This window comes from Canis aureus, chromosome 9 (assembly GCF_053574225.1).
Source record: "Canis aureus isolate CA01 chromosome 9, VMU_Caureus_v.1.0, whole genome shotgun sequence".
Lineage (NCBI taxonomy): Eukaryota > Metazoa > Chordata > Mammalia > Carnivora > Canidae > Canis > Canis aureus.
In genome coordinates, this window is record NC_135619.1 from 4,179,529 (window position 1) to 4,192,671 (window position 13,143).

At 41.6% G+C, this 13,143-nt stretch overlaps 1 protein-coding gene and 1 pseudogene across 4 annotated transcripts in view; one reads left to right on the forward strand and one right to left on the reverse strand.

The window, feature by feature from the left end:
• The window catches only part of CATSPERB (catsper channel auxiliary subunit beta), a 142,651-nt gene that overhangs the window by 110,942 nt on the left and 18,566 nt on the right, over nt 1-13,143 (reverse strand). The window lies entirely within an intron of this gene.
• Nucleotides 1,269-1,925, forward strand: LOC144320224 (pyruvate dehydrogenase (acetyl-transferring) kinase isozyme 3, mitochondrial pseudogene; annotated as a pseudogene).

Genomic DNA, 13,143 nt, shown 5'->3' on the forward strand with positions numbered 1-13,143 from the left:
GAAAAATAGAGAAGAGATGGAACAAATAGAAAATAGCCAGATGATAGGTTTCAATGCAACCATATCAACAATTACATTAAATGTAAGTTGTCTAAAAATACCAATTAAAAGACAGATTTCCAGATTAGATGTAGAACTCAAGACTAAGCTATATGCTATTTATAAGAAACTCTCCCTAAACATAAAGGCATTGGTGGGTTAAAAGTAAAAAAAAAAAAAAAAAAAAAAAAGAGTGGGGCCTGGGGAAGCCATGGGTAGTGAACTCAGACTGAGAGCTCTTGTGACGGGGCCAAGGCTGAGGCTGAAATCAGGGCACACTCATGAAAAGCTGCCTGCCCCAAAGGCCTTGGATGCACAGGCCTTCACATACACCCAGGCATCCATGCGGTTCTGTGCACCACTGCAGGGAGCAAATGCCTCTTCCAGTGGCTCTGAAGCAGCTGGTACTCGAGTAGATTAAGTGATCTTTGTGCTTCTCCCTGTCACTATTTTCCATCAAGCAACTTCTGGACTTTGGAAAAGATAATGGTGTGAGAAAACATTCTATAGGTTTTCTATAAAAGGAGCTTCTCATGTGACTGCCTAACCCAAAAAGAGAAGTCAATCTTCTGATGTATGACTTAACTGGCCTTCGGTGGGATGAGTTCAAAGTTGGTCTGTGCAATGAGAAAATGCTCTGCATCACTTGCCATCAGAGAAATACAAATCAAAACCACAATGAGATCCCACTTCACACCAGTGAGAATGGGGAAAATTAACAAGGCAGGAAACCACAAATGTTGGAGAGGATGCGGAGAAAAGGGAACCCTCTTACACTGTTGGTGGGAATGTGAACTGGTGCAGCCACTCTGGAAAACTGTGTGGAGGTTCCTCAAAGAGTTAAAAATAGACCTGCCCTATGACCCAGCAATTGCACTGCTGGGGATTTACCCCAAAGATTCAGATGCAACGAAACGCCGGGACACCTGCACCCCGATGTTTATAGCAGCAATGTCCACAATAGCCAAACTGTGGAAGGAGCCTCGGTGACCATTGAAAGATGAATGAATAAAGAAGATGTGGTTTATATATACAATGGAATATTACTCAGCCTTTAGGGGAGGAGGGCAGGGGGTGGGGGTGAATGGGTGACGGGCACTGAGGGGGGGCACTTGACGGGATGAGCACTGGGTGTTATTCTGTATGTTGGCAAATTGAACACCAATAAAAAATAAATTTATTATTAAAAAAAATTTGGTCTGTGCATAACTATCTTTGACTTTTAAAATATGAAGAAACCTGAGGATCCACAGGTCTTGGATAACCCTCTGCAAGTTCTGATTAAAGTCAGAAGTGGTGTGGTTCCTATGATGATATATGGAGTGACTGAATATAAGGAAAAAGCATGGATTTAATCCTTTATTAACAGTAACATCCAATTATTTTCTGGATTGGCTTTCTATCAAGTGCATCGCTTGGACTTTCCACCTGCATATTAACCAGCACACACTTCTGTTTGGTGGTAATACTAGTCCTGCTCATCCCAAGCACACAGGAAATATGAATCCCATCTGCAAAGTGGGATTGTATCCAATGTAGTGAAAGAGGTACATGAAGCAGCCAAGAAGCTGTGCCAAACCAGGCTAGCCAGTAGTTTGGAATAGTTCAAGAACTGTAAATTGAAGAAGAGTTTAGTGGCAAAACTCCAAACAAACCTCATCAGGCAGTTGATACACCATCACACCTTGTTCACATGCTGTTTAAGAGCTCAGTGAGAACAGAGCTGCATTAAGAGTCATACAAAACCGGGATATCTCACTGTTAAAAACCCTAGTTACTTTGGGTAAAGAAGGCTCGTCCATTAGGTAAGTGGCCAAGGTGATGGTGTCCCACTCTGAAAAATAGCACTGTCCCTACTTCCATGCCTGATTGTTGATTTCATCTAGATCAGCCAGTTGTTTTCCATGGAGTCCTTCCTACAGCCCCAGCAACTCCATGAAACTAGTAACCAGAGTACTTTTTCATAGTATCTTGCTGCAGCGTGGCTAGTGCCCAACATAAAAGAGCACAGAGCCTCCATCTCTTGTGTCCTCACTCCTGCTGCCTCATTCTTACAGGGTTGAAGGTCCCCAATCTTAACAGCATTTTGAACTTCTTCCCCATTCCTGACACAACAGATACCTCTCATTGCTCTTTGTAACCACCAGCCAACACTTGTCTCAACCTACCAATCAGGGCCAGAGGCATCTGGAAGCTAAAGACATCAACTGAGTCTGCCTTGATAATTCAGTTCCAGGGTCCTTCGCTCCTCACAGGCATCCCTCCTGCACTCATGGATTTATTATTTTTATTTTTCAAGTCCCCACCTTTTTTAAATTTATTTATTTTATTGGACTTCAATTTGCCAACATATAGCATATCACCGAGTGCTCATCCCATCAAGTGCCCCCCTCAGTGCCCGTCACCCAGTCACCCCATCCTCCCTCCCACCTCTCTTTCCACTACCCCTTGTTCCTTTCCCAGAGTTAGGAGTCTCTCATGTTTTGTCACCCTCTCTGATATGTCCCACTCATTTTCTCTCCTTTCCCATTTATTCTCTTTCACTATTTTTTATATTCCCCAAATGAATGAGAACATATAATGTTTGTCTTTCTCCGATTGACTTACTTCACTCCGCATAATACCCTCCAGTTCCATCCACGTGGAAGCAAATGGTGGTTATTTGTCATTTCTAATGGCTGAGTAATATTCCATTGTATACATACTCATGGATTTAAATTCCTGCTTTCCTCCATCTGATTACATTCTCAACAGAAGGCATCTCGAATTATATTTTCAATGGGTACTTCTGTGTCAGATCTTATTTACTGATGCCTTGGCTTTATTTTAAAATTCATTTGTGTAAAATAAATAAATAAATAAATAGATAGATAGATAGATAGATAGATAGATAGATAGATAAATAAATAATTCATTTGTGTGCTTCCCCTCTGTTGGTTAATGTGCTCTAAAGGCTGACTTGGGGAGAAAAAAAAAGGCAAGAGGATGAAACAAGACACGTTATGCAAACACTAATTCACAGCTGTAGTGGCTGTATCAATATTTGACAAAGCAGATTTCAGATCAAGATAATATGAGGAATAAAGAGGGCCAATGCATAAGGTAAAGGGATCAATTCCCTAGAAAGATGTGACAGCCCTAAACGTGTACATGCTTAACAGGAGGTTCAAAAGACATGAATCAAAGGCTGATAAAACCTGAAAGAGATATTTTAAAAATCCACAATTATAGTGGGATATTATCAATACTCCTCTGTCAGTGATTGATAAAAAATAGTAAGAATGTAGAAAAGCTGAACACTATCAACCAACTGAGCTAATCAACATTGCTAGGATACTCCAGCTGAGAGGAGCAGAATAAATACTTTTTTTCAAGTGCATGTGGTAGATTCACCAAACAGGCCGTACAAAACAACAAATTATCATATGAGATATATTCTCAGAACACAGAATTAATCTAGAAAAATTGATAACAAAGCTATCTGGAAAAATCCCCAAATATGTGGACAGCTTACAACATACTTCTAAATAACCACAGGTCAAAAAGAAAGTAGCATGGAGAATTAGAATATATTTTGAATTGAGAGGAAATTTAAACACACCAAATCAAAGTTTATGAGATGCAGATAAAGCAGGGCTAGAGAGAAATATATAGCAGTAAAATATTTATACTGGATTAAAGAAATAAATCAATTATCTGAAGCCAGGGATGAAAGAGAGCAATGGCTTTATACAGAGTCAAATTGTAAACACTTCGGGCTTTGTGGGCCATATGGCCTCTGTCACAATGCTTCAACTCCGCCAAGGTAGTACAAAAGCAGCCGCAGCAAACACACAAATGAACATGCCTGTGTCCCAGTAAAACTCTGTTTACAAAAACAGGCTGCAGACCAAAAGCATTGTTTTCCGGCCCCTAATCTAAAGCTTCCAAATTTAAGAAACTAGGGGAAAAAGCAGTAAGCTGAACCAAAAGTAAGTAGGATAATCTAAAGGTCAAGGAAATGAAGCACAGGAAAACTATTCACAATCAATGAAATCAAAAGATACTTCTTTGAAAGGGTCTATAAAACGGATGAACTTATCAGACTAATCAAGAAGGAAAAAAGGTACAAGTAAGTCGTCTTAGAGATGAAATGGGGAACGTCACTGCAGACTCTATATTCTAAGGGTAATACGAGAATATCACAAATGGTTCTTGTGCCGTAAATTCAAAACTGTAGATGAAATGGAAAAGTTCCTTGATAGACGCAAGCTGCCAAAACGCACTTAAGAAAAAAAAAAAGAAAACATGAATATGCCCATACCTATTAAGGAAACCAAATTTGGGGTTAAAAAGCTTTCTCACAAAGAAAACTCCAAGCCTGGATGTTTTCACTGGCCTGGAGAAGCCCACCAAACATTTAATGAAAGCTGATACTCTAAAATTTTTTCTGTAACAGAGGAGGGACTCTTCCTCATATTTATCTATTTATGTATTTGTCTATTTCTCTTTTTAGAAATCAGCTTTGTTTTCAGCGTCACTTAGTTCTAAAAACCTGTGTACTTACTTTTCCTTCCCACCCGGTTTCCCTGAAACACAGGATTTCAAAAACTACAACAAACAAACACGCAGCACTGTGGGATTCCAGGCAGTGACCACCTGCATTTCATTTTGGCAATTACACCAGGACTCTATTCCAAAGAAACCTCTGTGCAAAGCGCCATATCGCCTAGAATGAGGCTCATTGTTTTTCAATCTTGGAATCACCCTCTTGAAAAGCAGACCCAGAAACCCTGGCTTTCAGAAGTTAGTCATAATATCTTCACCGTTCCAGCAATTACACAATTAAGAGCGCCCGGAGTGAATTAATTTAACAAATTCAAGACAGGGCAAAATTTCTCATAACATTCCCTGTGCTTCTGTTGAATGTTCTGGCTCCCTCTTCCATGAGAATCTTCACCCTTAAAGTTCTGGGGATGACCCCAGCTGCACCGAATTGCCAAGCAGAGCCAATCTGGATGGCGGGGGTGTGGTGTGAGGGGATTTGGACACAGAACCTCTAGCTGGTCCCAGCAACAATGAACTTGTTCATTATTCATAGATACTGTCCAATAAAGAGCATGACTCAAAACTAAAAAGCTAACCTTTCACCAGATCCCTGGATGAAAATGATTTTTAAAAATCTATATAATTTGGTGCAGCCAGGCGGCAGAGTTGGTTAAGAGAGGGGAACTCTTGTTTTGGCTCAGGACATGATGTCAGGACTGTGGGATAGCCCCAGGATAGGCTCTGCTCTCTGGAGCCTGCTTGGGACTCTTTCTCCCTCTCCCTTCACCGCCCACCGCCCTGCTCACATATGGCTCTATCTCTCCCTCCCGCTAAAATAAGTAAAAATTTTTAATAATAAATTTATTTTTTATGGTGTTCAATTTGCCAACATACAGAATGACACCCAGTGCTCATCCCGTCAAGTGCCCCTCTCAGTGCCCGTCACCCATTCACCTCCACACCCCGCCGTCCTCCCCTTCCACCACCCCTTGTTCGTTTCCCAGAGTTAGGAGTCTTTATGTTCTGTCTCCCTTTCTAATATTTCCTACCCATTTCTTCCACCATCCCTTAAATACCCTTTCACTATTATTTATATGCCCCAAATGAATGAGAACATAAGATGTTTGTGATTCTCCGATTGACTCACTTCACTCAGCATAATACCCTCCAGTTCCATCCATGTTGATATTCGATAAAGGAGGAAAGACTATCCATTGGAAGAAAGACAGTCTCTTCAATAAATGGTGCTGGGAAAATTGGACATCCACATGCAGAAGAATGAAACTAGATACACAATGAGATACCACCTCAACCAGTGAGAATGGGGAAAATTAACAAGACAGGAAACAACAAATGTTGGAGAGGATGCGGAGAAAAGGGAACCCTCTTACACTGTTGGTGGGAATGTGAACTGGTGCAGCCACTCTGGAAATCTGTGTGGAGGTTCCTCAAAGAGTTAAAAATAGACCTGCCCTACGACCCAGCAATTGCACTGTTGGGGATTTACCCCAAAGATTCAGATGCAATGAAACGCCGGGACACCTGCACCCCGATGTTTCTAGCAGCAATGGCCACAATAGCCAAACTGTGGAAGGAGCCTCGGTGTCCATCGAAAGATGAATGGATAAAGAAGATGTGGTTTATGTATACAATGGAATATTACTCAGCTATTAGAAATGACAAATACCCACCATTTGCTCATTGTGGTTTTGATTTCTATTTCCCTGATGGCAAGTGATACCGAGCATTTTCTCATGTGCGTGTTGGCCATGTCTATGTCTTCCTCTGTGAGATTTCTCTTCATGTCTTTTGCCCATTTCATGAGTGGGTTGTTTGTTTCTTTGGTGTTGAGTTTGATAAGTTCTTTATAGATCTTGGAAACTAGCCCTTTATCTGATACGTAATTTGCAAATATCTTCTCCCATTCTGTAGGTTGTCTTTGAGTTTTGTTGACTTTTTGCTGTGCAAAAGCTTCTTATCTTGATGAAGTCCCAATAGTTCATTTTTGCTTTTGTTTCTTTTGCCTTCATGGATGTATCTTGCAAGAAGTTACTGTGGCCAAGTTCAAAAAGGGTGTTGCCTGTGTTCTCCTCTAGGATTTTGATGGAAACTTGTCTCATTTAGATCTTTCATCCATTTTGAGTTTCTCTTTGTGTATGGTGAAAGAGAGTGGTCTAGTTTCATTCTTCTGCATGTGGATGTCCAATTTTCCCAGCACCATTTATTGAAGAGACTGTCTTTCTTCCAATGGATAGTCTTTCCTCCTTTATCGAATATTAGTTGACCATAAAGCTGAGGGTCCACTTCTGGATTCTCTATTCTGTTCCATTGATCTATGTGTCTGTTTTTGTGCCAGGACCACACTGTCTTGATGACCACAGCTTTGTAGTACAACCTGAAATCTGGCATTGTGATGCCCCCAGATATGGTTTTCTTTTTTAAAATTCCCCTGGCTATTCGGGGTCTTTTCTGATTCCACACAAATCTTAAAATAATTTGTTCTAACTCTCTGAATAAAGCCCATGGTATTTTGATAGGGATTGCATTAAACGTGTAAATTGCCCTGGGTAACATTGACATTTTCACGATATTAATTCTTCCAATCCATGAGCATGGAATATTTTTCCATCTCTTTGTGTCTTCCTCAATTTCCTTCAGAAGTGTTCTGTGGTTTTTAGGGTATAGATCCTTTACCTTTTTGGTAAGGTTTATTCCTAGGTATCTTATGCTTTTGGATGCAATTGTAAATGGGATTGACTCCTTAATTTCTCTTTCTTCAGTCTCATTGTTAGTGTCTAGAAATGCCACTGACTTCTGGGCATTGATTTTGTATCCTGCCACACTGCCAAATGGCTGTATGAGTTCTAGCAATCTTGGGGTGGAGGCTTTTGGGTTTTCTATGGAGAGTATCATGTCATCGGCGAAAGGGAGAGTTTGACTTCTTCTTTGCCAATTTGAATGCCTTTAATGTCTTTTTGTTGTCTGATTGCTGAGGCTAGGACTTCCAGTACTATGTTGAATAGCAGTGATGAGAGTGGTCATCCCTGTCTTGCTCCTGATGTTAGGGGAAAGGCTCCCCGTGCTTTCCCATTGAGAATGATATTTGCTATGGGCTTTTCATAGATGGCTTTCAAGATGTTGAGGAATGTTCCCTCCATCCCTACACTCTGAAGAGTTTTGATCAGGAATGGATGCTGTATTTTGTCAAATGCTTTCTCTGCATCTAATGAGAGGATCATATGGTTCTTGGTTTTACTCTTGCTGATATGTTGAATCACATTGATTGTTTTACGGGTGTTGAACCAGCCTTGTGTCCCGGGAATAAATCCTACTTGGTCATGGTGAATAATTTTCTTAATGTACTGTTGGATCCTATTGGCTAGTATCTTGTTGAGAACTTTTGAATCCATGTTCATCAGGGATATTGGTCTATAAGTTTCTTTTTTGGTGGGGTCTTTGTCTGGTTTTGGAATTAAGGTGATGCTGGCCTCATAGGACGAATTTGGAAGTACTCCATCTCTTTCTATCTTTCCAAACAGCTTAGTAGAGTAGATATGGTTTCTTTAAATGTTTGATAGAATTCCCCAGGGAAGCCAACTGGCCCTGGACTTTTGTGTCTTGGGAGGTTTTTGATGACTGCTTCAAGTTCCTCCCTGGTTATTGGCCTGTTCAGGTTTTCTATTTCTTCCTGTTCCAGTTTTGGTAGTGTGTAGCTTTTGAGAAATGCGTCCATTTCTTCTAGGTTGCCTAATTTATTGGCATATAGATGTTCATAATATGTTTTTAAAATCGTTTGTATTTCCTTGGTGTTGGTAGTGATCTCTCCTTTCTCATTCATGATTTTATTAATTTGAGTCTTCTCTCTCTTCTTTTTAATAAGGCTGGCTAATGGTCTATCTATCTGATTAATTCTTTCAAAGAACCAACTCCTGGTTTTGTTGACCTGTTCCATGTTCTTCTGGTCTCGATTTTGTTGAGTTCTGCTCGAATCTTTATTAACTCCCTTCTTCTGCTGGGTGTAGGATCTATTTGCTGTTTTTTCTCTAGCTCCTTTATGTGTAAGGTTAGCTTTTGTATTTGAGTTCTTTCCAGTTTTTGAATGGATGCTTGTATTGCGATGTATTTCCCCCTTAGGACTGCTTTTGCTGCATCCCAAAGATTTTGAACGGTTGTATCTCCATTCTCATTAGTTTCCATGAATCTTTTTAATTCTTCCTGAATTTCCTGGTTGACCCTTTCATCTTTTAGCAGGATGGTCCTTAACTTCCACTTGTTTGAGGTCCTTCACAACTTCTTGTTGTGATTTAGTTCTAATTTCAAGGCATTATGGTCTGAGAATATGCAGGGGACGATCCCAATCTCTTGGTATCGGTTCAGACCCGATTTGTGACCCAGTATGTGGTCTATTCTAGAGAAAGTTCCACATGCACTTGAGAAGAATGTGTATTCACTTGAGTTTGGATGTAAAGTTCTGTAGATATCTGTGAAATCCATCTGGTCCACTGTATCATTTAAAGCTCTCGTTTCTTTGGAGATGTTGTGTTTAGAAGACCTATCAAGTATAGAAAGCGCTAGATTTTAGTCACCAAGTATAAGTGTATTATTATCTAAGTATATCTTAACTTTGGTTATTAATTGATTGATATATTTGGCAGCTCACACATTCAGGGCATATATATTGAGGATTGTTAAGTCCTCTTGTTGGATAGATCCTTTAAGCATGATATAGTGTCCCTCTTCATCTCTCACTACAGTCTTCGGGGTAAATTTTAGTTTATCTGATGTAAGGATGGCTACCTCTGCTTTCTTTTGAGGACCATTTGAATGGTAAATGGTTCTACAACCTTTTATTTTCAGGCTGTAGGTGTCCTTCTGTCTAAAATGAGTCTCTTGTAGACAGCAGATAAATGGGTCCTGCTTTTTTATCCAGTCTCAAACCCTGCGCCTTTTGATGGGGTCATTAAGCCTGTTCACGTTCAGAGTTACTTTTGAAAGATATGAGTTTAGTGTCATCATGATATCTATTCAGTCCTTGTTTTTGTGGATTGTTCCACTGGACTTTTTCTTAAAGGGGAATTTGAAGAGTCCCCCTTAAAGTTTCTTGCAGAGCTCGTTTGGAGGTCACATATTCTTTCAGTTCCTGCCTGTCTTGGAAGCTCTTTATCTCTCCTTCCATTCTGAATGAGAACCTTGCTGGATAAAGTATTCTTGGTTGCATGTATTTCTCATTTAGGACCCTGAATATATCCTGCCAGCCCTTTCTGGCCTGCCAGGTCTCTGTGGAGAGGTCTGCTGTTACCCTAATAGTCCTCCCCATTAAAGTCAGGGATTTCTTGTCTCTTGCTGTTTTAAGGATCTTCTCTTTATCTTTGGAATTTGCAAGCTTCACTATTAAATGTCGAGGTGTTGAACGGTTTTTATTGATTTTGGGGGGGGGGATCTCTCTATTTCCTGGATCTAAATGCCTGTTTCCCTTCCCAGATTAGGAAAGTTTTCAGCTATGATTTGTACAAATACATATTCTTGACCTCTCTCCCTTTCGGCGCCCTCGGGAACCCCAATTAAACGTAGGTTTTTCCTCCTCAGGCTGTCATTTATTTCCCTTTATCTATCCTCATGGTCTTTCGATTTTCTTTTTTTCCTTAGTTTCCCTCTTTGCCATCAACTTGTCTTCTATGTCAATCACTCATTCTTCTACCTCGTTAACCCTCGTCGTTAGGACTTCTAGTTTGGATTGCATCTCATTCCATTGATTTTTAATTTTTGCCTGATGAGATCTAAATTCTACAGTCATGAAGTCTCTTGAGTCCTTTATGCTTTTTTCTAGAGCCACCAGTAGCTGTATAATAGTGCTTCTGAATTGGCTTTCTGACTTTGAGTTGCCATCCAAATTCTGTGACTCTGTGGGAGAGAGGACTATTTCTGATTCTTTCTTTTGAGGTGAGGTGTTCCTTCTAGTCATTTTGCTCAGTGCAGAGTGGCCAAAAAAAAATTGTATTGGGAAAAGGAGAAAAAGAGAGGAGAGAAAGAAGGAAAAAAATAGAAAAATAAAAAAGGAAGAAAAAAGAGAATAAAGAGAAGAAAAAGAGAAAGAAGGGTGGGGTATCAAACAGAAATCAAAAAGCAAAAAAAAAAAATCAAAACACGGGGGAGTATCTTCTGATTCTGTACACTTTAAGTCCCTTGACTTCCCCTGGAACTGATCCGTCTAGCTGGTCTTCTGGGGGAGGGGCCTGTTGTGCTGATTTTCAGGTGTTAGCACTTGGGGGAGCTTCTCTGCCCCTGCCTGGTGCAGGGCTCAGTGGGGTTGTTTACCCCGTGAGGCCCCAGGAGGAACAATCCCAGTGGCGGGGCCAGCTCTTGCAGCCCTGGAGTCAGCCCCCGCAGTAACTACTGAGCTCCCCGTCTGCAGGGCCTGGAGGCTCCGGGGCGGGGCCGCTGATCTGCTCAGCTCGGGGCAGGAGCGTCCTTGCTGTCCTGGGCCCTCCAGGCCTCTGCCTGCCGGGGGAGGGGGGAGGCCGGATCCTGGGCTGTGTCCCGGCGCCCTGTGCTGCAGCCTGCGCTGTTGGATTCGCGCTCCCGCCCCGCAGCCCCCTCCGCGGAGCCGCCCCCGAGCCCCCCGGAGCTGCTCCCGCCCCGCAGCCCCCTCCGCGGAGCCGCCCCCGAGCCCCCGGAGCTGCTCCGGGTCCCGCCGTGCGCGCTGCAGCCCTTGGGGAGCTCGGCGCATCTCCCGGGGCGCAGGTGTCTGTTAGTGTCCCCGGGAGCCCGAGGGCATCCCCGCCCTCCTGGGTCCTGCTCCAACTCCCTGCGGGCCCCTTTCCCCCGGGAAGGTCGGTGCAGCTCCTGCTTCTCCGGGACGGGGCTCTCCTGTCCTGGGGACACTCGCCCCGGCCTCAGCCCGGCTCCTCGCGGGCCCCTCCCCCTTGGAGGCCTTTTGTTTCTTTATTTCTTTTTCCCCGTCTTCCTACCCTGATAGAAGCGTGAACTCTTCTCACTGTAGCATTCCAGCTGCTCTCTCTTTAAATCTCAGGCCAAATTCGTAGATTTTCAGGATGATTTGAAGGTTATCTAGGTAATTTGGTGGGGACAGGAGACTTGGGGACCCTACTCTCTCACCATCTTGCCCCTCCAAGTAAAATATTTTTTTAGAACCTGTAAAATTTGACCCCAAAGGATGGCTATTAAAAATAAACCAAGAAATATTCAGAAACAAGTTTCTAGTGAAAGCTTGACTTCCAGTTGAATAAAATGATTTAGTCATGTTCTTTTATCTGTGGGGAATGCAGTGTTATCACAGCCTCTTATTGAAGCCTTCCTGAAACTCCTTAACTAGACAGCATTTTAATTCAGAGACCAAAGTGAAAATAACCTTTGGAAAAAAAAAAAGAATGAAAGAAAAGCAATGTGGCTGGGAAATTGTGCACATCTTGAGGAACAATCTCTCCCCCTTCCCCTTGCCCCCACAAGCTTGGGCTTTCCGGGAAGATCAGTGGCTTCCTAGTCAAAAACATTCTCAAAGTCATCAGGAATGGAGGGATGCAGACCTGGCATCTGGGCAGGTGTGTTCCTAGTACCATATCTGTGGCTCAAGAGCCAAACAGCTGGATCCTGCAGGACATCATGAAGACATTCCCCAGGGTGATGAAGATTCTAAAAAACCTGAAGCTCTGTAAGAACTCCTAGATGTTATCACCTGTGCTGGTCTACCTGGATTCCTCCCTAAATCCCTGCATGACCTTTTGCAGCTTAACGTTGAACACCACCCTGGCTGTTCATCAGCAACCACCGAACAGCAGAGCAAATCATTTTATAACAATAGCATTACTGGATACCAAAACAAGATAAAGACCTTGGGAGAAAATTAAACTCTGGGCTAATAACCACAAGAACCTACCAGCCAAATGAGTCCAACAATATATAAAAAGGATACTACATCATAACCAAGAGTCGTTTATCCTAGGATTGCAAGACTAGCTCAAAATTCAAAAAGGAATCAATGAAATCCACCATATCAACAGACTAAATAAGACAATCCTTATTTTCTCAACAGATGCAGAAAGAGCATTTCACAAATTTCAACACCAATTCATGATTTAAAAAAAAACTAGCAAACCAGTACTAGAAGGGAATTTCTGTAACATGATAAAGAGCATCTACAAAATACTTATGATAACATCATACCTAATGATGAAAGATTGAATGTTTTCCCCCTAAAATTGGAAGCAAGGCCAGGATGTCCCCTACCAATATGGTACTGGAGGTCCTACCACTACAAATAAGGCAAGAGAAATAAATAAAATGAATATGTACTGAAAAGGAAGAAATGAAATTATCTCTTATTTCTGGATGAATGCTTTTTCCACATAGAAGAACCAAAGAATATACAAAAGGCTAGAACCAATAAGTGAATTTAACAAGGTTGCAAGATACACAATCAATCTGCAAAAACCAATCATATTTCTACATACTCTCAATTAACAGTTGGAAATTCAAATATTAAAAATAACCATCTACAATACCCAAAAAATATGAGATACTTAGGTATAAAGATTTTTTAATGCTGAACATTTTTTTCCT